The sequence below is a fragment of the Bufo bufo genome, chromosome 8 (assembly GCF_905171765.1).
Source record: "Bufo bufo chromosome 8, aBufBuf1.1, whole genome shotgun sequence".
In the NCBI taxonomy this organism is placed as follows: domain Eukaryota; kingdom Metazoa; phylum Chordata; class Amphibia; order Anura; family Bufonidae; genus Bufo; species Bufo bufo.
Genome location: NC_053396.1, coordinates 169,124,977 through 169,151,677, shown reverse-complemented (window position 1 = coordinate 169,151,677; position 26,701 = coordinate 169,124,977). Strand labels below are relative to the sequence as shown.

The 26,701-nt window shown below is 47.6% G+C and overlaps 1 pseudogene; it reads right to left on the bottom strand.

Moving 5' to 3' along the window:
- LOC120978106 overlaps positions 1-26,701 on the bottom strand; it is a 135,662-nt pseudogene that overhangs the window by 26,144 nt on the left and 82,817 nt on the right.

The following is a 26,701-nucleotide window of genomic DNA, read 5'->3' as shown; positions in this document are numbered from 1 at the left end:
CAGGCTGAGGACTGCTTAGCTGCCGAAGGTTGAGCGGCCTGAGGTCTGGGACGCCAGGAGGGCTGTGCCCGAAAGGACGGCTTTTTGCATCCATATTGGGAAGTAAACCCGCCGCCCCCAGCGGAGGAGCTGGCCGCGGGGCAGGAACTAGCGAATCGACGAAAGGGCCTGCCACGAGAGGGACCTGACCTAACATGAGAGGCCCGCTTGGCCCTAGGCTGTGGGAGATGAGTGCTCTTGGCTTCCGTGGCCTCAGAAATAATTTAGTCTAGCCGAGAACCAAAGAGACGAGTGCCGGCAAAGGGGAGACCGACTGAGGAACGCTTGGAAGTCGCGTCCGCTGCCGACAACTTTTGCCAAAGCTTGCGGCGTAAGATGACCGCAAGGGCAGAAAAGCGCACAATGAGGGCGCCAGCGTCCAAGGAAGCCTCGCAGAGGAACTCACCAGCCTGGATGAGCAACTGAGCCAAGGATCAGAGATCCTGAGCAGGAAGCTCGGATACCAAATCCTGGTCCAGCTGACTGCCCCACTCAGAGATCGCCTTTGCCACCCACGCAGAGGCGAACACAGGCCTAAAGGCTGACCCCGTAGCAGCAAAGAGGGACTTAGTCAAGGATTCCATCCGACGATCTTCAGCGGACTGAAGGGAGGATCCATCGGCTATAGGAATAGCCGCATTTTTGGCTAGCTGTGCCACTGGTGGGTCCACCTTAGGGGGGGATGTCCACATAGAAATGCAATCCGCTGGGAAGGGATATAGGATGTCCAGCTTCTTTGGGGCAGAAAAGCGCATGTCTGGATGATCCCAAGCTTTGGAAAACACCGCCGCAAAATCATTGTGGCGAAACACTCTTGAGGCCTGTTTTGGGCAGAAGAAGGATACCCCCTGTTGGTCAGTGGGAGGATCATCCTGCACTCGGAAGGTGTCGCGGATGGCAGCAATGAGGCTATCCACGGTGGATGCCAACTTAGAAGGCTGCTCCGTATCCATATCCAAATCTGAATTCTCAACCTCTCTGTCGGACAGCACGTCCCCAGGAGAAGAAAACCCTGAGTGAGACCGTACACAGGGCGGAGAGGGAGATGCGTCAGAGGAGGAAGAGTGTTCCACTCTGGGACGCTTTTGTGAATGCCGTGCGCTGACGGGACCACCGGAGGGAAGTGACCTAGGGGGTGGTCGCCCGAGCAAGAAGCTCTGGAGGGTGCATCCGAGGGAGGTGCAGCCTGCGCAGGTGGCAGATTCTCAACCAAGCGACCCACTATAGATAGGGTGGATTGGGAGAGAGAGTTCTGGCCCAATCGGGTAACTCAGCTGCCGGAGGGTGAGGTAGCAGTACAGGCTGAAGGGGGGGCCCCTGCCTGGGCATCTGACAAGCAGAGCAGACAGAATCAGATGTCCCGCAAGGGAATTTAGCCTGAGGCATAATGGACAGCTATTGGCAGCCGAGGTAGTGCACCAAAGGGATCAGACATGATGGTAGGGCAATCTGGGGCTGGAGAGAGTACAGCTAACCTGAGGGGAGGCTCAACAGTTCCCACCAGAGCCATGAGCAGACGCCGTCTGAGGAGGATGTCCCTGTGGAGATCTTCCTGAGCTCTGTGGCGGGAAAAGTAGGCCCCGCCCCCTCAGGCCCGGCATCTCCTGCTCATTAACCCCCGCAGTGCCTGATTTCCCTTCTCATGCACCTGGATTCCGCCCGTAAGAATTGGAGCTAGCCGGCACTTCGCTAAGCCTGCCGCTTCGCCTCGCTATGCCGGAATACCATCCGCCCCCTTTTAGGCGATGTGCTCATGGCCGGGCAGGCTTCTCTTATCTGTCCGGCCACCATCTTCACCCTCTCTCTTCTTCCAGCAGGGGCTGAAAGAGGGGCTTGGATGGGTGACCCTTCTGCTGGCGGGATGCAGGGGAGCGAGGCTGCCCTGGTCCCGTTGTCTTCTTGTGGGGGAGGAGGCAGCGTGGCGGACCAACGCTGGCGTGCCCCCCCGGGAGAACAGGGAGGCGAGGTGTCCACTGTCTCCCACCTGAAAAAAAAAACTAAAATAAAAAACTAAAATAACAAATCTTCAGAGCTACCCTGAAGAGGAGGAGCTAACAGCTTTATCTAGTGTCAACGCCTCATTTTTACGAGGACATAGCTATACCCACGGTTCCTGTCCCCGTGATTGCAGTAAACAAGGGATAAGCAACCTAAACCATCCTAGGACCTTGCAGATGGTTTATTAATAACCGTGTATTACTAAGTGCCTCTCTTTGCAGTTCCTAGCACATGTGCAGGACTAAAGATATAGTGGCAAACCCATTTATACTAATACTGACACCATGAGCTATCCCTTCTCCACAGTCATTGCTGGAGACCACTGTATCATATGGCCTGTCAATCACAGCAAATGCACTAGGCAAGAGAATGAAGAGGGAAAAAAAAAAAAATAAATAAACATAAGGAAGAAACTGGACTGCCATGCAGGGTATTATCAAAGGAACAATACAGCCACCCTTAAAGGGAACCAAGGTGTTTGAGCTGCAGGAAACATGTTATAGAGCAGGAGGAGCAGAATATATACCAAATAATTACAATACCGGCTCCGCGCTCAGTCCCTGGAACAGGTTGGAAATCTCCCCATGTATAGTTTGTGGGGAAAGATTCAGTAAAACGTTATATCCCTGCTTATTCCGGGTTGTGAAGCCCAGGAGGCGGTCCCATCAGTGATTGATAGCTCGCTCTGTATACACAGTCGTAGAGGGAAGGCCGTCAAACACTGAGACCACCTTCTGGACATCAGAGCTTAGAATGAGCAGGAAATCAAATGTATAAAATAACTTAGACTAAAGGGGTCATTTATTAAGACAGGCGGTTTCAACGCTGGTCTTAACCCCTAATGAATGTCCACGCCCACTTTTTTTAGACCTGGCGTGAGAGGGGAAATAACTAGTGTTGAGCAAAGCAAGCTTTGGATGATTCATCCTTAGTCGCTTCGTTTAAAACTTTGGAATAATACTGTACGGAGATTCGCCTCCATACAGTGATAGCATGTATGGGCTCCGATGAGCCGAAGTAAGTTATTCACCAAGTCACATGTGACTTCGGTAATTGATTTTTAAGTGGAAAACCACTTTCAAACTTGAAACCAAACTCGGCTTCGGTTCCAAGGTACTAGTCAGAACCGAAGTCAAGTTCAGTTTTAAAGTGGTTTTCCACTTTAAAAATCTATAACCGAAGTTACTCAACGAAGTCACGCGGGACTTCGCGAATAACTTACTTCGGCTCACCGGAGCCCATACATTCTAATACAGTATTATTCCGACATATTGAACAAAATGACTTCGGATGAAGCATTTGAAGCTCGCGTCGCTCAACACTAGAAATAACCTTTGCTCTGAAATCTGCACCAGAAATACGCCTAATATAGGCAGATCTGGACAGTAATGACCCCCTAAATCTTTTCCCGTAAAACTAGATTTCGATCTGCTCAGCTCCTTCTGCTCCATAAAGTGTCGTCGGTAGCTTACATTGAATTCTCATTGTGACCGGCTCCCTTTAAAATGTAAAAGTGCAGAAATTCTTGATAAAAATTTTTTAATAAAATAAATGAAGTTAAATTAAATTAAAAAACAACATGAAAAAGAACATACAGTGAACAGAAATAAAAAGAAAACAAAGCACAAGATGTACCTCTGATGACACGGGGGATGAGGGTGACACATTTGCACTATCACTGTTTTTCTAAAATGAAAATCAGACAAAAACAGAGTTAAAATGAAGTCATTCTGTAGAACAGTGATTTCTAACCTGGGGCTGTCCAGCTGTTGCAAAACCACAACTCCCAACATTCTCTGGCAGCATTCAGATATAAGGCATGTTGGGAGTTGTAGTCCTGCAACAGCTTGGGAGCCACGGGTTAGAGTTCACTGCTGCAGACAAAAAAACGTACACGCTGAAATCCATGATCTCATATGGTGTGACAGCTGCTTACAGTATCTGCCTCCTCAACCAGAAGGAATTACTCATACACATCCGTGGTCCCAAACCTGTAGCTATCCAGCTATTGCAGAACTACAACTCCTAGTATGCCCTCCAAGCGCAGGGAGTCCGTTTCACAATAGTTGGAGAGACACAGGTTGAAATACATCATCTGCCATTTCCTAATATAAATGTATTAAGCAAAGCACTTCCTCTACAAGCAGGAACATTTCAGGTCATGGAGGGAGGGGAGATGGGAAATGCAGAGAAACCCAATGGCTCACAACTGTTCTCTGGACAGCGAGCACTATTTACCATCTCCTGTATTCAGTCAGTGGAGAGTGCTGAAGTTAAAGGGGCTTTCCAGGATCAGGATATCGATAGACTATCATAAGGATAGTTCACCCAGAATAGATTCATGAGGATTCGATCCTGGACATTCCAGTCGATCAGCTATTTGACAAACCTGCAATATTAGATGCCCATTTCAGACAGCTAATAAACAGGGAGTGCCCACAATCTGAGCACAACAACCCGATACTGATGGCCTTCTGATCCAAGAAAACCTCTCTGCATAGGGCCCATTTTTGGCTTCACTTTAAGGCCATATTCAGGTGAGAGATGTAAAGTGTAACTGCCATTTCACTACCAAAAATTAAATTCCTAACATATGTGATGCTGAAGGGAAAATATTCATGAAGCTTTATTTTTCAGTTAATTTTACCTTTCTGAACTGTATTCAGCCCTTAGCAACCCTATTTCTCTGTGCCTCTATTTCAGCATCTTCCTAAGATGGCCTCTGCTGCACTTCCTGTGGTGATCTTTGCCCTGTTAAGGCCATCCTGTATTTCCCTCACTTCCCATAACCCCTTGCTCTCCTAGCAGGACCAATTTAAAATGCAGATAACCTCCCCCACTACCCCAGAGCAGTGTGTATCCTCTCACATACAGCTAACTAGAGACAGACAAAACCAATTAGAATGCAGATAACTTCCCCCACTACCCCAGAACAGTGTGTATCCTCTCACATACAGCTAACCAGAGACAAGCCCTGCAATTAAATGAAATCAGTAAGCATTTGTTTTAGCCTCTTAATAGTCACATTAAAAGTTTTTTTTTTTAGGAACCATTTTGGGGTATATATAGTGTATTAAATAACTATTTTATTTTTAGGGGGAAAGAAAAAAAACAGCAATTTTTACATTAGTTTTTTACAGCGCTCACTGAGTAGTAAAAATTGTATTATTCAGGTCACTACACTGATGATAATGTCACATTTCTATATATATTTCATATTTTTTTCTCTCCTCCTGCAAGCCTGTCAGTTGCTCCCACATTCTCCTCCATACTGACAGGGAAGGGGGTTGTTTAGCTGCTCATATCTCTGGTTATCTAGAGATATGGGCTTTGTATTGTTTGAAAGCTGACATTCCAAGATTTTAGACAATACCAGAAGGACAGCAATATGTTCAGTACAGGGAAAGATATCACTGATAGAAATCGGGATGCTCCGAATGCAGATGAAAGTGAAAGTAAAAGCAGATTTTACTTGCGATTATTCCCAATTTCTTCCTGTCATTCTGGTGTTGTATGAAAGCCTGGAATGTCAGCTTGTTTCTAGCTGCTACCATTCAGGAGATATCCCCATCTAAAGCAGCCCTCCCCCCTCCACTTTCTGCCCAGGCACTCAGGGCTGTGCTCCTCCCCCCAGTGCTCTCCCCGTCTCCTGTTTATATCAGAGGAGACGGCTGCACATGACAACCCTGTAAGAAGAGGCTGCTCAATGTGAAGGGGACACCCATTTCTGGATGTTATTCTGAGTTGAAACGGAAAAAGATTAAATTATAATGCACAAACGCATTTATACAGCAGGGTGTACTATACCATTAGGGTATAAAAAAATGAAACGGCCGTTACACTTTAAATTTGTCTGTGTTCTGGCCACAAAACAATGACTGATTTTTTTTTTAAAATTGAGCATATATGGATGGCATATCTGTGTGCTGTTATTTTAACAGACCCATTCACTAGATGGGTCAAAAATCAGACCCAAATGGTGCCTGCTGCAATTTTCTCTGCACAGATCGTGCTGTAAAATCATTAATTATGAAGTGTGGGTGTTCCGTCCGTGTGCGGTACTTTCTACACTGAGCACGCAGACATGACCATTGGAAGTCTGGATTGAGCTCATATGGCAGTTAACAATCTAAGGAATACTATGTGACATACAGCTAAAGACAGCTTTATGATTCTGACGTGCTAAAGCTGTCTATACAACTCCAAAAAAGCTGTTGCCCTCGTACATAGAAAAAAAGCTCTGCTCAGCTGAGTGTGTATCTGACTTCAATAGGGAGAGAGAAGAAGGCTGCTGCCAGAGACCTCTGGTTGCGGCTTATTTCCCAAAATTGAAATTCAACACCACCAATCCTTCCGTCCCCCAACATCATCTGTCAAGGTGTCAATAGAGGGTCGGAGCTCCCAATACACATTAGATTTTCAGCCAGTGCCTGCCAACAATAGACTAATGTGTACGGGAATCATTAAGGCGCATTTACACGCTCTGAGGAGAAGCCAATTATCGGGAAGGAAGCAATCCATCCTAACAGGCGGCTGCTCATTAAGTGGAGGTGAAGCACTGCATTTACATGCAGTGATCACCTCCACAGTATGAGGATGAGGACGAGTGATCGCTATTGCCATCGCTCATCCCCATACAAAAGTACTGTTCCTGGGAAAAATGTCCGCACCTCCGATCATTTCTCCCGAGCCACAAGCGTTTCGCTCGTTCATCGGGTGATCTGTGGCACCTTTAAATGGGCAGATTATCAGATACGAGAGTTTGTAGGAACATCCAAGAATCAGTTTTTATTAAATGAGGCTGCTCAACATCCCATCACTAGCAACCAGTCTGCCTCATATCCTCAGGTCTTCAACCCTATGCCGAATGGGCACTAAACTGTAGCCAGCATCCAGGCTACACATGTAACATAAGACAGTAAGGAATACAAGCAAGATATAAAAAAAAAAGAAAAAAAAATGTTGTCGACATCCTGCTCTCCTCTTTATGGCTGCACCTCGTAGCTACTGCACTGCATAAAAGAAATCAAGACAAACATATAGTATGCTCTGCATTAAAACCATGGTCTTTTGTTAAAGTTTCATAGAAATGGCAGTAGATCCAGCGCAAGACCCGGTTTTATTGTTGAAGAGGTTGTCCGCTCCCAAAATCAAAATTCTTTTATGTGCTCTAACACCCCTCACCATGCATACATATGCCCCCAATACCTGTTTTTCATGTCTGAGCTTTCCTTCCCCCTGGAAGACATCACATTATCCTGGCAGATCTGTTTACTTTCTCCCCTTCTTGTTTTGTTGAATACATAACTTTATTGATACACAAGCCTGGCTGCACTGCACAGTGATGAGTCACAGGCTGGCCACGCCCCCCACACTGCTCTGCCTGCAGCAGCCACTCCATCTATAACTCCTGTGTCTGTCTTTCTACTCCCAGACATGAATCTACTTCTCACTCAGTATCTAATCCCATTACTGGCTCTGCCCTCACTATCTCCATAGTGTAATAAACAGCTGGAAGCAGCAAGCACACCCAAACACATCTGTATCTAATCCTATCCGGTGTGATACAGCCTGCTGAGCCGTGTATCTAAACTCATCACTGACCGTCCCTCACCATCTCCAGAGTGTGATAAACAGCTGGAATCGGCAAGCACGTCCAAACACATCTGTATCTAATCCTAACATGTATGTGTGCCTGATACAGAGCCTGTTGTGTGCAATACAGCCTGCTGAAGTGTGTATCTAATCCAATCCTCTATGATACGGACTGCTGAGCGGTGTATCTAATCCCATTTTGTATCATACAACCTGCTGAGCTGCTGCATCTAAACCTTTATGCACACGACCGTATCCATTTTGCGATCCACATTTTTTGCAGTCCCATTGGGTTCTATGGATTTGAGGTCCTCATTTTGAGGACCAGAATAGGACATGTTCTGTCTTTACTGGAACTGACATACGGATGTAAAAAACAAACAAACAAAAAAAAAAACAAACACTGATGATGTCCATGTGCTTTCCACATCTGTACGTCAGTTCTGTGAAAGATAGAACATGTGCTATTCTGGTCCTCATAATGCAGATCTAAAACCCATAGAACTCAATGGGACTGCAAAAAAAAAAAAAATGTGAATCACACACGGACAGTAACCTTATTTAGTGGATCCGCAACTTGCAGACTGCAAAACCGAAACGGTTCTGTGCACGAGCCCTATCACTTCTACTCGGTGCCCCCATAACAGTGCCCCCCATTGTGCCATCCAGTGGCCCCATTGTGCCCATGGGCCACCCATAGTGCCCCTAATGACATCCACAGTGCTCCCAAAGTGCCATCCACAAAGCCCACAAGGGCACCCATGTGCCATCCAAAGTGCCCCCCACAGCTCCCCCAATGACCTCCACAGCATAGCGATCAGCCTCTGTGGTCGATCGCTATGCTGTCACTCATGTACAGCGCTTACATCGCGCTGTGCAGCAGTCAGTACAGGCTTCACATAGAAGCCTATACACTCAGAAGACGGACGGCGGTCCCGACGCATGCGCAGTAGTGTGCAAGCGACGGGACCGAGGAAGGCCGGCAGGAGGCGGTGACGTCAGAGATGACGTTCCGTCTCTTGCCTCAGGCAGAAAAAGAAGAAGACGGTGCTGGACTGGAAGACTTGAAAATGCTTCAGGAGCGGTCATGTGACCGTGAAGAGAATCATAGGAAGGGCTGCGCTGTGGAGGGTAAGTATTGGTGTAATAACCTTCCCTCCACAGGTAATGAAGATGGGCAATTTTCAAGTAGGGGCCGGAGAACCACTTTAAGATCAATGAAGGTTCTGGCAGTGGAACCCCCTCTGACCAGGAAGGGCCTGTAATGTATGTACATATACCATTGCTTCTTGTGGTTGGCAAGACTCCCTTAAAACAGAGAGATGACCTGCAGTTATGTTACTGGTCTTTTTGTTACTTTTACAAACCTAAAATACAATTTAAAAAGGGTTGTCTGGGTTCAGAGCTAAAGCCGGACATATCCCCTTCTTCACCCAGGCAGCCCTCTGAGATGCTCTCCCCTGCTTTTTCATTAGATCCGGTTATGTACTGGGTCTCTGCTAGGCGGAGGCTGTCGCCTAGCAGTGTTGCCGGTGACGTCACCGGCACTAATGGGGCGAGCTTTAATGCTGCCTTAGCCTGTAAAACAGCTAGGGCAGCATTAAAGCCCACCCATTAGTGCCAGTGACGTCACCAGCAACACTGATAGGCAGAAGCCCCCCTAGCAGTGTAAATACACTGAGATACAGCGTAGGGCAAGGGAGAGCATTGGAGTATGGAATGCTCTGATGCTCATCTCAGAGGGGCTGAGTGGGGGAAGAAGCGGTTATGTCCGGCTCCAGCTCTGAACGAGGACAACGCCTTTAATAATAGAATGAATATTTAAAAAAAAAAAAAAAAGTATACAAGCAGCAATATATTAGGCGTCATGCGGATCATGTGTGAAAATCATACCACTTAGGCGGAATAGAGAAGAACTTTCCGGGGCGTCTCACCTCATCATTGTCATTCCCGCTTGAACACTTCCGAGAAGATTTGGACTGTGAAAACGCACAAAATCTGAATTACTAAGGTTGTGTGAAGGTTACAAACACTTCAGAACAGTTTACGTCATCTATCCTGGAAGTAAAGGACACCACGCTTTTCATCTAAACACAAAAACTGTAATATTTACATGATTCAGTAATAAAACATACCAGAAAACTTCCCAGATTACTACATTTTAGGTTCCCTTACTGCACAGGAATCGTCGTGTGATCTCACCAGGAATTCTCAATGTTTAGCTATTTAATTACTGCATTATGAACTTTAGGCTACTTTCACACAAAACGTCTGCATCCGTTCAGAGCGGATCCGTTTGTATTATCTTTACCTTAGCCAAGACGGATCAGTCTTGACCACCATTGAAAGTCAATGGAGGACGGAACCGTTCCCATAGACTTACATTGTGTGTCTGGACGGATCCGTTTGGCTCAGTATCGTCAGACGGACACCAAAACACTGTCCGCCTCCGGAATGGAAATGGAACGGAAGCAAACTGATGTATTCTGAGCGGATCCTTTTCCATTTAGAATGCATTAGGGCAAAACTGATCCGTTTTAGACCGCTTGTGAGAGTCCTGAATGAATCTCACAAACGAAAGCCAAAACGCCAGTGTGAAAGTAGCCTAAGAAGTAGCTGAATGAGGCCTTGGTTTAGCCATTTATTTAACTTAATTTAAAGGGGTATTTCGCTTACTACAAACTTAACCCCTATTCACTGGATAAGAGTTAACTAACTGGTCAGTGGGGGGTCAGCACTCGGATATCTCCCAGTCCCACAGCAAACCAAATAAGCACCAGGGTGCCGGCTCCACCTGCCTTTCCATTATGACCTGTGGACGGGAACAACATTCTCGGGATAAGTGGGGACCCCAGCGATCGGACAGCGGTGCTGTGATACTGCCAGAGCACTGGAAAGTGAGGACAACTCATACTTAAAACATAGAAATCGTCCCTTTTAAAGAGAACCTGTCACCAGGATTTTGTGCATAGAGCTGGGGACATGGGCAGCTAGCACATCTGCAATACCCAGTCCCCACAGCTCTCGGTGCTTTAACGGTGTTAAAAAAAAGACGTTTTGATCCATATGCAAATGAACCGGAGATGAGTCAAGCGGAAAGGAGCACCAGCACCGCCCCGCGTCCTCCGAATCTCCTCCTTGCTGGCTGACGTCACAGAGCTGGAGCACCGAAATCTCGCGATGCGCGAGCTAGCGCATGCGCAGTGTCGGCATCATGATCATTCCCTGTACTGGCATCAGCACAGGGAACGAACTACGAATGCGCTAGCTCGCGCATCGCGAGATTTCAGCGCTCCAGCTCTTTGACGTCAGCCAGCAAGGAGGAGATTCGGAGGACGCGGGGCGGTGCTGGGCTCCTTTCCGCTGGACTCATCTCCGGTTCATTTGCATATGGATCAAAATTGTTTAACACAATAAAAGCACAGAGAGCTGTGGGGACTGGGTATTGCAGATGTGCTAGCGGCCATCTAGCAGCCCATGTCCCCAGCTCTATGCACTAAATCCAGGTGACAGGTTCCCTTTAACATCACACTGCATGTTGCATCATCGGCTTACTTTCACCACCAAGGAGAAAATTATGCTTTTGCGCTATTGTTTTTTTTTTTTTTTTATAAAAGAGATATTCCAACAGCAAGAAAACATTAATTGCTCTTACCGGTAATAATTTTTCTTGAAACCCATGACGGCACCCATGCGACTAGGACCTCCCAACCGGGTAGGAAACCTGAACCCCCCACCACACCTCAGTGATTATAATAAACCAAACTCCGGAGGCGTGCCAACCACCAAGCAAGAAGGATTAAATAGGACAGAACACAACATGAATAGTGGAAAGAGGAGAATCCATCCTTCAAATTTCCAAGGAAAAGAGGCTCTATCTAAATATATTCACTTTTATTATTATTATTATTATTATTATTAGGGAGGGAAATTTTTGGGTTTCAAGAAAAACAATTACCAGTAAGAGCAATTATTGTTTTCACCTCACCCATGCGAGACTAAACTATAAACCAGACAAAAATTAGGGGGGGGGGGGGGGGGGGGGAGAAGGATGACTGCAGCTTGTAGCACTTTCCTCCCAAAGGTCACATCTGAGTCAAGATGCAGCCTGTAATGTCTGAAAAAAGTATGGGGAGAGCTCCAAGTAGCGGCTCTACATATCTGGGAAAGTGAAGCATCTGCCCTCTCTGCTGGAAAGATGGAATTGGTCTGATGATAACTTTATCCTCCAAAAATGTGGTATAGGGAGGGAAAGCAGAAAACGCTTGAATCTCAGAAACCCATCTAGCAGAGGTTATTGCTAGAAGGAAGGCCATTTGAAAGGAGAGCATTTTAATAGAAATCTCATTTAATGGTTCAAACGGCTTCTGAGATAAGGCCGAAAGAACCATATTCAAATCCCAGGGAGCAGACAATGGTCTTAAGGAAGGATGTAACCTTGAGGCTGTTGACAAGAATCTTTTAATCCACGGATGATCAGCTAACCTATGATAAAATTAAAAAATAACTTAGGGCAGCTACCTGAACCTTTATAGTGTGGAAGCTTTAAGATTCCTATCTAGCCCTGTTTGCAAAAAATCTAGGATACTTGATATTTGTGGAGATTTAAAGGGATCTGGGCTCTGACCTAGGAAGGTAGAATAAATATTCCTAATTTTAATATATTTTTTTTTTAGAGGTAACCAACCGCCTTTATACTTTTTAGCAAGGTGGAAACCACCTTGTCCGACAATCCCCTCCCTTTCAAAATCCATGCCGAAAGATTAAACGAAGCGGCTGTAAAATCCGGTGGAAGAGCGGTCCTTGAGACAGCCGGTCCTCCCCGAGACGAAGAGGCCAGGGAATGTCTGCCAGCATCCAAGTGCCTTCCGAGAACCAGGCGCGACGAGGCCAATCGGGGGCAATGATTATGGTCGAGATCCCTTCCGCCGCGACCCTGCGAAGAACCTTTGGGAGTGAGGCAGTGGTGGGAAGACAGAGGAGCGCGAAGTCTCGCCACAGAGACACCAGAGCGTCCACCCTGTACGCCTCAGGATCCCGAGCTCGGGCCAGGAACGTGGGAACCTCGTTGTTGAGCCTGGATGCCATCAGGTCCACGTCCGGACGGCCCCAACAGCGACAGACGTCCTCGAATACGTCCTTATGCAGAGACCATTCTCCCGGATCCACCCTGTTGCGGCTGAGAAAGTCTGCCGTCCAGTTTTCGACCCCTGGGATGTACACTGCAGACCATATTGGAACATGAGCTTCCGCTCACTGGAGGATTCTTTTCACCTCTTGCATCACCTGTCCGGCTGCGGGTTCCGCCCTGAAGATTTATGTAGGCCACAGCTGTGGCATTGTCCGACTGGACCCTTATCAGGAGACCCGCTAGGAGGGGGGTCCAATGAGACAGAGAGAGAAAAATTACTCGAAGCTCCAGTATGTTGATCGGAAGGCGGGCTTCCACTTCTGACCCATCCTCTAAACCGTCCGAGCCTGGAAAAAGCCACCCCAACCCCGGAGACTAGCATTGGAGATTGGGAGGATCTCCCTGAAGCCAGATTCTGAGGGGACAGCCACCACGGGAGTCCCATGCGAACCCGAGGCGGTAGGCGGATCTGAGAGTCCAGACCCCTCGATGTCCTGTCCCAGAAGGACAGGATCGCCTGTCGCAGAGGCCGAGTGTGAAACTGGGCAAAGGGAACAGCCTCGAAGGAAGCCACCAGAAGCCCCAGAACCTGCATGCACTCCCTGATGGAGATACGCGGAGAATGCAGAAGAGGAGACACCGACTCCCGTATCCGAGAGAACTTGTAATCCGGAAGGAATACCCGGGCTGCAGTGGTGTCCAGAATCATCACCAGGAAGGTCACCCTCTGGGCAGGTTGGAGAGAGGACTTCGGGAAGCTGATCAGCCAGCCGAACTGCTGCAGGCCTTTATCAGTATGTCGTCCAGGTAGGGCACCAGAGATAATGACGGCCGCCAATGGCAAAGCACAGGAATCTGTGGTGAGATTCTGCAATAGGGACATGCAGATAGGCGTCCCGGGTGTCCACTGACGCGAGGAACTCCCCTGGAAGAGGAGAAGCAATAACGGAGCGGAGGGATTCCATCCGTAACCTCCACACCCGACGGGACTTGTTAAAGAGCTTCAGGCCTAAGACCAGACGTACAGATCCCTCCTTCTTTGGCACCACAAAGAGATTTGAGTAGAACCCTGTACCCTGTTCCTCCAGAGGAACTGGGGCAACTACTCCCTGGACCAGAAGGGAAGAGACAACTTGTAAAAGGGCCGAAGCTCGGGCCGGATCACCCGGAACCAGAGAAGGGAAGAAACGTTCCAGAGGTCTGGAAGTGAATTCTCTCTTGTAACCAGAAGTTACAATTTTCAGGGTCCAGGCGTCTCGAACGTGAGCTCTCCAGACCTGCTTCAGGCGGAGAACTGCTTGGGAGCTGAGGTGAAATCCCCTGGAATTGTGCCCGCGGACGCCAGGGAGGCTGAGGTGTAAAGAAAGGCTTCTTGCGGGAGTCCCGAGAGCCACCGGAGGAGGGGGCCGTCTCGAACCAAAGGGGCGAGCTCTGAAGGCATGCTTGGATCTAGATTGGGGCAGGTGTGTGCTCTTGCCCCCCGTAGCGTCAGAGATAACCTCTTCCAGCGTAGCACCGAAGGGTCTGGAGCCAGCAGACCTTCAACCAGACCTCCCTGCGCTGCGCGACCGAGAGGGCCGAAATCCGCGCAAAGAGTGCTGAAGTCCAATGAGGCCTCACAGAGAAATATTGTCGCTTGGGACATCTGGAGAGCAAAGCTCAGGGTTTCTGCAGAGGTATCCTGCTCTGCGAGGTCCTGATGATGGCGCTGCAACCACACCGAATGCGCCCTGGCTACCCAGGCCGAGGCGAACGCGGGCCACAGACCAGTGCCTGCCAGAGTGAAGATGGCTTTGGAAAGAGTCCAAACGCCTATCAACGGAGTCCTGTAGGGAGAACCCGTCCAGGACTGGTATTGCCGAATTCTTAGCCAATCTGGCCACCGGCGGGTCGACCATAGGATGAGAAGACCACTGCTGCGCATTATCTGCCGGGAAAGGATACAGAGTATCCATGCGCCTTGTGGCAGAAAGAACGGTGATCAGGGCGCACCCAAGCCTTAGAAAGGACCTTGTCGACTCCCATGAATGGGGAATGTCACTGCCTCTGGTGAGTCACCCCTTCTGTAGTGGAAAAGGTGGAATTCCTGGCTACTAGAAGGAGGTTCCCCCTGTAAAGGTGTCACGGACCGCAGTGACCAAGTCTGCCCCCATAGTGGAGAGCTTAGACGAGGGTTCCGGTTCCGTGTCCTCGTCCGAGCCGGACCTTTCCCCTTCAGACCTGCAGTCCCCGCGAAGGGGAGAGGCTGAACATGCGAGGAGGGATGCTGCTGCGCACGCTGCCTCTTAACGGTCGAGCGTCCTCTGTGGGGGGGCACCGAGAGATGGAGCGGTGCTAACCACAGGCATCGCAGCCGGTGGATCCAAGGCCGCCATGCGTTCCATAAAGGTCATGGCCGCGCGCGAGATTTGGAACAAGTCCGCGGCCGCCCTAGCTATGGCAGAGGCCCAGGAGGGCTCCGGGGGCTCCGAAGGGGCGGAGGAAGGACTGGGCTGGTTTGATGGAGGGGGAGGTGGATGATCCTGTCCCGAGGCAGGGCAAGAGTCACAGGAGCCTGTAAACGATAGTGGCAAGCAGCATACCTTACAGGATCCCAGTGGGACCTGAGGTGTCGCTTTAGATTTTTGGGGCGCCCCCAGCCTGGCATTACGGCGGCAATCCCGGAGTCAGGGTCTCCTACAGTTTTGCGGAACACTATCTGTCCTACTGTGACCTGTGAGGAGCTGGAGTAGCAGCCAAGCGTGTAGAAGCGCTGAGGTAAAGTGGAAGAGCCTCAGTCGCGTCACAGATCGCGCCAAAAATTTGTGGTAAAAAAGACTTGCGAAAAAAATCGCGCCAAAAAAACGGGAAACATGAAGAAAGGCAGACCCCCGGCTCTGAAAATGGAGCCCACCGTCAGGATGCAGGGGGGAAATATTTTAGAGGCTGAAAGGGGCTTTGAACACTGAAAGCCTGGACATGGGGCAACAGCATTACAACAGAGCTACCAGCTTGCCTTGTATAACGAGTCCTCCGAATAAAACGGGAAAAGGGCACAGCAGCATGGCGTGTGAATAGCCACTGCCCCAAGAAGGAATCCCTCCTCCCTCTCAGCCAGCAGGCCCTCTCAGATCCACAGGTAAGCCCTAAAGAACCGTGTCACAGTGTGAGCACGGGGGGAGGGGGAGCTGCAGGAGAGCCGATGTTACTTATCTGAGTCCTGCAGTCTTCACCCTCTGTTCCGGACCAGCATGGGGCACCTCTTCAGTCACCTGGCACAAGGAGTGGCAGTGCATTGGATAGAGGGCAGGACTAGGTGACCCTGGATCTGGTAGGCCACCAGAGCTGCAGGTCGAGCCCGGTTCCACTTATCTTCTGGGGGGAAAGGGAGGTAGCCGGGGACGGCCATTCGACCCCGGCGCTCGCTCTGCTGAGGTACCAGGGACGCACCATGCGACCCTGCGTCCTCTGTTTAGAAAAAAACAAACAGGAGAAGAGAAAAACTACAGGGACAACCCTGCATGAGCAGGAGTGTCACCTCCTTATCCGACACTAAGCTAAAACTGAGGTCCTCCTGTTGTAGCATGGGGGTATAGCCAGTGGAGGAGGACCTATTTTTTCTTATTTGCATAGTGTCTCCTCCTAGTGGTGGCTTAAGCTATACCCATGGTCTGTGTCCCCCAATGGAATGGGCGAGAAAAAAAATTTGGGGCGAGAAAGGAACTCCAGCCGGAATCCGTTTTCTATTACACTTAGGATCCACTTGCTCTGAGAAATGGACCCCCAGGCTGGGCAGAACTGAGACAGTCTGCCTCCCACCTGACTTCTGGCGCCATTGGGATTTATCTTTTGATCCGTTTTCCTGGGTTTTAAACAAAAACCCGCCAGATCTTTTAAGACATTTTTCTCTCTCACTTCTATTATTTTGCCTACCCCTTTGTCTTTTAAAACTGGCCTGGGGATTACGAAAAAAAGAAACTCTGGGGAACCGGAAACCCCTTTTATTTGTCAGAGGCTCTCTCTAAGATGTCATCCAGACAGGAACCAAACAATCTACAGTAGAACCTTCACAAGGGAGAGAGCAAAGTCTAGACTTAAACCCTGAATCCCCTTTCCATGATCTAAGTCAAATAGCACACCTTGCTGTATTTGACATAGCGGCTGCTCTGGCAGAAAATCGGACCACGTCAGTAGAAGCGTCTGCAAGGAAGTCTGCTTCCTTGAGGAAAATTGGGAGGGAAGATAATAAGTCCTCTCTAGGGTTTTTGTCTCTGATATGGGATTCTAGTTGACCTAACCCTAGCCTTAATGACCTAGGGACCCAGGAGGCGGCAATGGCCAGCCTGAGACTTGTAGAGGCACAAAGGGTCTCCTAAGCAGCCCAAATTAAACGGAAGAGTCGATTTTTTGGCTATTTTGGCTATAGGAGCATCTACAACAGGAGCTCTGTCCCATACGCCCACCACTGACTCTTCAAATGGATATTTTCTTTTAACAGAATTCGATATAAAAAAGTTTCTGTCAGGGTTTTTCCCATTCTTTTCTAATCAATGCTTCTATGTTCTTATGAACAGAAAAAACTATATGGCGCTTAGGGCCAAGGCCCTCAAAAACTTGGTCGGCAATAGTCTTAGGCTGTTTTACTTCCTCCAACTGAATCGGGATTTTTACGCCTTTTAATAGGGGTTCAGTATCTTCAGGTGGAAATAACGCTTTTCCCGCTGAATCCTCAGCTGAAGACATAAAATCAGACGATAACTCCTGACCTGATTCGATGTCTTCTCTTCACCAGAAAGATCAGAATCAAAGTCCATGTTATAGGTACGCCTTTCCGGTGATTTCGGACGGCCCCCACTGAAGGACTTAATTGAGGACTTCACTTCAGATCGTACTAAGGCCTTAATGGTTTTAGATAAAGCTATGGGATTCTTCCATGACTAACTTATCTATACAAGCTTGACATAGTGGTTTAGCATATGCAGCTGACAATGCTACTCTACATCCTGCACATTCCTTATGTTTAGTTTTGCCAGAAGATTTCTTAGGTGTTTTTGCTACCTAAAAAAAATAAAAAGCAAACACCCAAAATTATTAATAGAGGGTCAATCTCACCCAAAGCGAAGAGTAAGGCTGGGTTCACATTTGAGCATTTTACAGCGCGTTCAAACGCGCTGTAAAAACGCTCAACACATGAAAACCAATGCTTCCCTATGGCCCTGGTTCTCACTTGAGCGTTTTACAGCGCGTTTGAACGCGCTGAAAAACGCCCTACGCTCAAAAAAGTTCTTGAGCTTCTTTGGGGCGTTTTGTCGCGCGTTTGTGGCCATAGGACACTGCTGTCAATCACACAAACGCGCGTAATACGTGCGTTGACTATGGACAAAAACGCGCACAAGAACGCATATCAAATACGCTCAAGTGTGAACCCAGCCTCAAGCTTCCCCACTCCTCAGGTCCAATACCAGGCTTGTGGGCCTCGAGGGTTCCAGCATCACCTGGTTCCGACATCTTAGTGGAGACTCCAGATCCTACACTGTGTGTGTACCACGGCTGGCTGTCCCCTCCTGCTGCCGACTTGTTACGCACCTCGGCTCCTTTTAACAGTATGCCCAACAGAAAAACTTAATCCATGAGGCTGGCAAGCCCCTCCCCTTCCTGTTAGCGCCGCCGGAAGAGTTTTAATGCCACCCCGACCGCATGCGCAGAGCGCATCGGAGCACTCTCGGCCATCTTAGAAGTGAGCCGCCAGCCGCCGCACTATCATGGACCGGGAGCCGCGTGGGTGCAGTCATGGGTGAGGGGGAAAAAAATTCCCAGGTTCCCAGAGGCTAAACATGCTGTAAAATCGTAACAGAATTTGTACCAGCCAGTGATTGGCTGCGCGGCATTCATAGTCATTTCCGCCAGGAAAAGGAGTGCCACGGGGACCCAGACATATGCAGCTCCTAGAATAGATACTTTCTTGTGCTGGGATACCCCCTTTAAAGGGGCTTTCAGAGACATAAACTGAATACCTATCCTCTGGATAGGTCATCAGTATCTGATCGGTGGGAGTCCGACACCATCAACATCAGCTGTTTGAGAAGGCACGGCGAATGCAGTAGCAGCACCCACGGACCATCAAAAGACCACACCAGAATGCATCAGCCAAACCACGGCCGCAGATCCTCAGCAGCCCACCGAATAGTACAAACAGGTAACGGCAGCATCTCCAGCGACTTCTTTATTGGACAGACTTCACAGAAAGTGTGCCATAAAAATAAACAGCGACGTTTCGTCTACTACATAGCCTTTGTCAAGCTTGACAAAGGCTATGTAGTAGACGAAACGTCGCTGTTTATTTTTATGGCACACTTTCTGTGAAGTCTGTCCAATAAAGAAGTCGCTGGAGATGCTGCCGTTACCGGTTTGTTTGTACTATCTAGAGGATAGGTCATCAGTATTAAAATCTCAGAAAATCCCTTTAAGGCTCCATTCACACGTCCGTATAATGGGTCCGCATCAGTTCCACAAATTGCGGACCCATTCATTCTCTATGGGGACGGAATGGATGCGGAGAGCATTTCCGTAGCGCGTCCCCGATCTTCCGGTCCGCGGCTCCGGAAAAAAATAGAACATGTCCTATTCTTGTCCGCAATTGCGGACAAGAAAATACATTTTCTATGAGAGTGCCGGCGATGTGCGGTCCGCAAAATGCGGAAACGCACATTGCCGGTGTCCGTGATTTGCGGATCCGCAAAACACATACGGACGTGTGAAAGGACCCTAAACCTTACCATGGTCCATTCTAAGTCCTGTACAGTAAATATGCTTCAGTGCTTGCTTTTTCTAGTCATTCTGATGCGCACATGGCGGTCATTCATAGCATGCTGACCAATGTAGAGCCAGACTAGCGGATGTTACACATGCTGATCAAGGTAAAGGTTTAGAAATCAGAATTAAGATTACTTGATAAGGCTCTGGGGCTAAATTTCTCTTTTACACTGGTAAATGTTCTGCTCGTGACAAGCGCCAATGATAGGCAGGTCAATCGGAACTAGCTATTACTTTCACTCAACTTCCAACCCACCTGCCCCACCAATGCCCACCCATGTGTACACACAGACATCTGCTACCAAAAAGCAATAATTTTTTTGACCGCATACAAGATCCAACTACCGGTCATGTTTAAAGCAATCATTAGAAATGAATGTTTGAAAGGACACTCAAACTGCTGCAGGATTTATAGAAGGAAGACACCACTTGAAGCAGCACTTCCAAGCTCTTGACTCAACCCCTTAACCATGGATTTACATTCTTTGTATTTGATGATTTTTCTGTATTACAGAGATTAAGCAATTCTGCAATATTACTGAGCAAAAGAAAGACAAATTAAGATATGAGCCTACATAACAAGTAACATATGTTTCTGCAAGTTCAGCTGCCACCTAGTGGCACTGTTTAGTATTGCTATAGTTCACATACAAAATCAGTTTCTAAAACACAGACTACACGTAGCTAATAAAATGATTAACACACAAGGTTAGCAGCACTGTGTATGTGGAGCTCAGACTCCCCTCCTGTCAGATTATGTCAGGGAGAGAAGGATCGGGCATACTGAATCTTTTCACCCAATCGGTTTGTTCTAGCAGGAGATAAAATGCCGCCAGAGCCGTCTGTGAAGCCTGTATTAGACTCCCCGATACTCGGCTAGTTCGCAGGAACGTTCCTTAGCGATGATCCGGCAGTCTAATATTGCCACCGATTACCGGATGAACGAGCAAACACTTGTTCATCGGGCAACCCAGATTTTTAAGCATGCTAAAAAAAAACGTTTGCAGGCAGTAGATAGACCTCTGTAATCACAATCTGCTGTCGGCAAAAAACTAGACAGCATGGGGATGAACGATGGCATAACGATCGCTCCTCACCATGCGGACTCCGTCTCCTCCACTAACGAACGCCTGCAGAAATCAGGCTGTCTAATACAGCCCTAAGTGGATTCCTCCGCTCTCCTCACTGAAAACACATACACGCTCGGCCAAGAATGTATGTATGTGGCGTAGTCAGGAGAGAGGACTGATGGCTAAAAGAGCATTAAGCCAAGAGCTATTGAAGGCGAGCATAATATTAGGACTAATACCCTAATGGCCAACCCTGGTACCTTGAAGTACTCTCTCCTGGTCTGTTTGGATCGCCGCCTCTCTTCCGCTTGCCACACAGCACAGTCTGCAGCCGGCCATCCTTGCTCATTGATCCGGTCCTTCTCCCTATCCTGCAGAAGACAGACTGTGTCATTGACAATTACCTAAGATTTTAGGCCCTTCAAGCACAAATGTACATAATGGGGGGTGGGGACAACACGAGACACCTCTCTCAGCCCGAGTGGAAAGGAGCTGCAAGGCATGGCTTTCTTTCCTTAAAGGGGTTGTGTCACTTTGGCAAATGGCATTTATCATGCAGACACAGTTGATACAAGGCACTTACTAATGTATTGGGATTGTCCATATTGCTTCCTTTGCTGGCTGGATTCATTTTTCAATCAAATTATACACTGCTCGTATCCAGGGGTTATGACCGCCCACCCTGCAGTCCAGCAGCAGTGGCCATGATTGAACATTGGAGGAAAAAAAGAGCTGCACTATGCGCACTCCCGGCCATTAGACAGGCTGGCTCTTCTTCCTATAGTGTGCAAGCGCGACCACCGCAACTGGATATGAGCAGTGTATAATGCAATGAAAAAAGGAAGCAATATGGACAATAACAATACATCAGTAAGTGCCTTGTATTAACTTTTTCTACATGATAAATGCCACTTGCTGAAGTGAGACAACCCCTTTAGTGACTTCTTTTCCTAGCATGGCTGTCCAGAGCTTCTACTGGCAAGCAGCAAATCTCCGATTCTTTGATAATGGATATGCAGAAACTGCAAAAGCATTAAAGGGTTCGTCTCACCTCAGCAAATGACTTATCAGGTAGAGAAAGTTAATACAAGGCACTTACTAATGTATTGTGATTGTCCATATTGTCTCCTTTGCAGGCTGGAATCATTTCTCCATCACATTATACCCTGCTTGTTTACAAGGGTTATGAGCACCACTGCACATACAAGGGGCAGGGCGGGAGCTACTGCGCATGCGTGCCCATCTGTGCTCCCAGCCCCCTGAGAGGCTGCCGCTTTTCCCTATAGTGTGCAAGCATGGCCACCGCAACTGTATTACAGCGTGGTCGTAACCCCTGGAAATGAGCAGTGTATATATTGTGATGGTAAAATGAATCCAGCCTGCAAAGGAGGCAATATGGACAATCATAATACATTAGTAAGTGTCTTGTATTAACTGCATCTACAAGATCAATTGCTGAAGTGAAACAACTCCTTTAATATGGGAAAACACAGACAAAGACATCTTTTATGGCACTGGAAACTTACTTTAAGGATACGGCCACAAGGCACGGCATTTCCGCTGTGTATATTGCTGCGACTGTACATTGGATGTTATGTTCCATTGGCACAAAACTAATAGACAGGCTTTTAGGCTACATGCACATGGCACTTGTACTGGACTGCACGGTACGGACTATAGATCCCTGCAGCCTCGATGCTGTTCAGTCCAGGTTCTGTGCATGAGGCCTAACGGTCACAGTCAGTTGTGTGCCAATTAACAGCCCACATTTATTAGAGAGTGGCAATTCATCAACATTAAAGGGGTTGTCTGGGATCAAATTATTATAATTTTTTTTTAAAGTGTACTCCCTATTAAAAGCTGAATCAAGGTCTCCCCATATGTTTTTAGGTATTTTCACCATTTCTACATGGCTCCGACGGTCCCCCCACGCTTTGTTTACACCTATGTTTATTTTTTCCTGCCGCACTGTGGTTCCCAGCGCAGCGCGGCCTCACGTGGTTTCAAATGAATATCATCTCTGCTGTGACTCCGACCCCCTCATTAATATTCCGTGCTGTGCCTCCTTCATTCATAATAAAGCGCCCTGCCCGGTGACGTCACCGGACCAGATGGGCGTGGCTTAGTGCGGTTGGTTGCCGCCTTGTTACCGCCCATCCAGGCACTTTGAATAATTCATGTGGCTGAGGGTGACGTCACCGGGCTCCCTGCGAAGCGGAAGAAGAGACTTCGCTCGGCAGAAAGGGACCCGGCACGTCACCAAGTCTTGGAAACACAGCGCTTCCGGCTGAGAGTTGGAGATTTGAAAACTGGGCATTAGAAATGTCGGGTAAAAGGTAGGACAGGCACGATTGTAACATTTAGGGCATTGTTGTACACATACTCCAATCTTCCCAATCCCCGACAACCCCTTTAATGGAAGGCAAATGCCCCAATAATAAGAAAATTAAATCTAAACCTGGTATGAGCATTGATTTGCATCAGTTTCTGGCTTTAGTAATATTAAATCTGTCTAAACACAATTTGGGACTTTTTAATGCCAAAACATTAAGCTGGTGATAAATTCTCAAAAAGGAGGCCCTGTCCCATGTGACGACCCTCATATACCTGCCCGCTCTGCACTACTGGGCAATCCCACATAACCTTCTTACTGGTATAAATAGATGGGCCTGGATCCTCCCGCCCCTACTAACCATCTACTTTTCTGGATGCCTTGGTTCTCTATTGCTCTCAAATGTATTCTTGTTCGGAATTTTGGGCCATTTTGTTCCGTGCCTGTGTTCCTTCCCTCCGATACACTTACCAATCATGTATACAGGCAGGGCAGATATAGAATTACATCTGTCCGGTTACTTCAAGTATTGATATGTGGCACAGCCTTAGTATTTTTCTAATCCTGTATCTGCTTTCAACCATGCATTTGTATACCTCTATGTACTATACCAGACATGCTCAACCTGCAGCCCTCCAGCTGTTGCAAAACTACAACTCCCACAATGCCCTGCTGTAGGCTGATAGCTGTAGGCTGTTCAGGCATGCTGGGCGTTGTAGTTTTGCAACATCTGGAGGGCCGCCAGTTGAGCACGGCTGCACTATACGATCCCGCGTCTCTTCGTTATCCTCGCTATTGTTATATAAGATAATCATGTTATTCTAAAGGATTTGTTGCTTATGTGAAGAATAGAAGTTTGAAAAGGGGCACTAAAATGAAAATGCCCGAAACGTTGCACTGATGTAAAAATAATTATCACTGGTGTCTGAATACTAATGAACTAGAGAAGCATTACTCAAAATTCCCAGTGTGCCGTCTCCGGTGATCCGGGTGGAGGGAAACCATACTGGGGACGTGCACCCCCCGAAAGCTACCTGGGAGAGTGCGGTGGTCATCCTTGTGCTTACAAGCTCTTTATTACTGGTCATCTGACCGTAGGTTGTAGTGACCACAAAAATCTAAACTTTCGACGTGTCTATGACATGTCAAAAGTGTTCTGAAGTGACACACAAGGGACACCAAGCTTGGACCTAGGGAATGACATCAGCTCTCTGTCGGACACATTATACTACAATCCTACAATAAACTTCCACCATCAGAATCATGACTGTAAACGTCAGCCTGTATTCTGCTAGAAGACGTTTTATTTCCACAGCCCCATCCATTCCAAGGGTGAATGTCACTTTCACACGTGCACTAGGCATTGCTGTAATGCAAAAGGATGAGGATTTTTACCTGCCAATTACATGGGGACAATTGTGAATGATCTCCTGAAGATCCACTGAAAAAGACAAAGAAGAATACACAACGTGAATTCACACGTCTGCTTAAGGCTACATGCACACAATCGCGCCATGTTTTGCGGTCGGAACGGGCCGCCCATAATAGAAATACTTACTCTTCCGCAAAACTGACAAGAATAGGACATGTTCTATTTTTTTTATTTTTTGCAGGGCCACAGAACAGAGCAAAGGATGCGGAACAGCAACACTAAGTGCTGTCCGCATCTCTCGCGGCCCCATTGAAGTATATGGGATGCAAAGGATGCGGCACTTGCAAAGACAGCAGAGCCTCTAGGTGTAATGGTAACGCCCCCATTGCTCCAAGAGGTTCATTTACATATATTAAAACATTTTTCGCAGTATGGACATGGGACCAACACAGAAGCCTTCAGCTGCCAAGTGCACATGTAACAGGTCAGCCAGTGTCATAGGTACAGATCTGCTGATAGATGCCCTTTAAGAGAGCCTCATTGATAATAAAGTTCCTAAAACCTTTATGGTATACCCGAAGGACATCTCAAACTGATACCTTGATGCCCGCCCAGCGGCTCGTGTTCTCTGGAAGAGCTTTTCACTGAATGAAGTCCTATAACTCAAGGGCCTCCGTCTTTTGACCCATTTCAATCAAATCAACCAACCCCAAAGAGGCAGAAAGTAGTAGGAGATAGTTCGAAAAAGTGAAGAGTTGTTAGTTTTGCCAGGAAAAGAAAGAGAAGAAACAGGTTAAGATTAAATGCCATGATTAATGACACGGGGAAGAATACATAAAAACAATGTTAGAAAGTTGTTAAGGCCTTGTGAAGAGACATTAGGAATGTGGCAGTGCATGCCAGGTAATAGTGGACCACACTGATAGACAGGCCTACAGAAGAGAGGGAGAATCAAGCGTGATAAAGAGTAGGAGGGGAATAGACTTCTGTCAGGGTGCACTCACATTCAAGGGTCATGCCTAACTTCCCAAAAACAAAGACGATCAACATAACAGGTTTTTAAGGGTGGTGTACCACTAATAACACCTGTTCCCTATCCACAGGACAGGGCAAAAGTGTTTGATTAATGGCTCGGGTTTGACCTCTGGGATCCCCAGCGATCACAAGAACATTCTCAGGCTGGTTTCAGACGAGCGAGTGTCACGCTCCAGACTCTCAGTACAGCTCCTGTCCTGAACTTCCAGCACTGCTGGGGGTCGCATAGCATTATATTGCTTTATGCTATGTAACCCTTATAATTCTGGAATGTATTGGATAACACTGACAGCAGTGCTCCAGACAAAAAAAAAAAAAAAAAAAAAGACCAGGAGCCATTGGCTCCTAAACTAAAAAATTTTGGAGCCAAATTACATTTTTTAGTCGCCAAATTTAAAATGCATATAATTTAAAAAAAAGGACTTTGAGAAGATGAGACGCAGGTCCCAGTAGTGAGCCAGCACTACATATAGGAGAAAACAGCACCACATGCCTCTCACATCCAGGGACATCTTCTGGGGGACAAGGTGACTAAAAATGGCGAATTGCGTGGTTTAGAGGGTTTTTTTCTGTTACGGCCTTCACCGAGCAGAATTTTTTAAATATTTTTTAAATATTTTAATAGCTCACACTTTTTGGGACGTGGCGATATGTAATATGTTTATTCTTTATTGTTTGTAAATATTATATATGTAAAACTGGGAAGGGGGCCATTTAAACTTTTAGTATTTTGTTGTTTTTTTTTTACTTTTTATTTAATAACCATTTCTTCCCTTAGGGACTAGAACCTGGATCTTTTCATCCCTTGTGCTATTCACCCTGATAGAGATCTATTAAGGTGAATAGGAGCTCACACTCTCCCTGCTGCCCTGTGCTCTGTGCACACAGCAGCAGGGAGCTGAACATGGCAGCCAGGGCTTCAGTAGTGTCCTGGCTGCCATGGTAACGATCTGAGCCCCAGGATGGGACCCTGTGGCCACCATATAACAATGGGGGGGGGGGGGGGGGGTGACTTGTGGCCAGTGATAATGGGGGGGGGGGGGGGGAAGGCTTTGGGGGGGCGCACTGCACCCAATGAATGTAATTAAAGAGGACCTTTCATGGGTCCAAAGAATATGAACTTATCAGCAGGCTGCATAGAGCGGCGCCCAGGGATCTAAGTGCACTTACTATTATTCCTGGGCGCCGCACCGTTCACCCGCTGTGGCCCCCGGTATTTTCAACATTCAGAGCAAGGAGGAGGAGACGCCAGTGTCTCTCCGTCTCCATAACAGCAGCGCTGTCCAATCGGAGCTCAGAGCCAGGGAGAAAAAAAACCTCCCTCGCTCTGAGCTCTG